Genomic DNA, 910 nt, shown 5'->3' with positions numbered 1-910 from the left:
ACGAATTGGGCGAGGGCTGTCATCAAGGAGATTATTCAAAGCATACCTATTTTGGAATTGGTTTATCATTCGCGCTTCCAGTTAAAACCTATTAAAAACTAGTCTCGTATCGTATGTCTAATCTAGAAGCAAGTAGACCTTAATTGCATTTGTTTTTCAGCAATAATTTCACCCACGTGTTTTTCACGGTTCCAAACACCAGCGTTGACTGTCCATTGATTTGTGAGTCATTTAGTAAATATATCTAAAACATTTTTTTTAAAATATTTTTTAATTATTAAAAAAAATTAATAAGTAAATTAATTTCTTTAACAATAATGAGGAACAAACACTAATTAAAACATAATTAGTTAAAATTGTTAATGTTGCAAGTGTGAGGAACATATAAAATTAGTCCAACATTAAAAAAAGCAAAGAAGAGTAAGAAGTTTATAAAATAAAAGATCCATTAATTTATTATCTTAAAATTTTGAGTTTAATATAATGTCTTCTTATATTCTCTCACTTAATTTTAAGTCAAAGTCTAGTATAATATCATCTATAAAATTTTTAAGATATATATATACAAGGATAGATACAGAAATATTATCATGAAGCGATTAATAACATATAATATTAAAAAATTATAAAACAAATTACATAATATAAGATGTATTACAAAAATATATCGAAAGAATATATATTTTAACGTACAAAAAATATGTGTATACTCTTTACTAACGAAGTGGTCGATTCATGTCATAAAATTTATCAATAATAGAATATGTGTCAAATTTTTTAATAATTTTTTTAATATAATGAAAAGATAATTAAAAAAAATTATCTTTTATTTTGTTTTTGAGTTATTCTTCACAACATTCATAATTAAAAAAGATATTTCAGTTGTAATAGTTGAACCAGAAAGAATTAA

Source organism: Arachis duranensis, chromosome 6 (assembly GCF_000817695.3).
Source record: "Arachis duranensis cultivar V14167 chromosome 6, aradu.V14167.gnm2.J7QH, whole genome shotgun sequence".
NCBI classification, from domain to species: domain Eukaryota; kingdom Viridiplantae; phylum Streptophyta; class Magnoliopsida; order Fabales; family Fabaceae; genus Arachis; species Arachis duranensis.
This window is presented reverse-complemented; position numbering follows the sequence as displayed.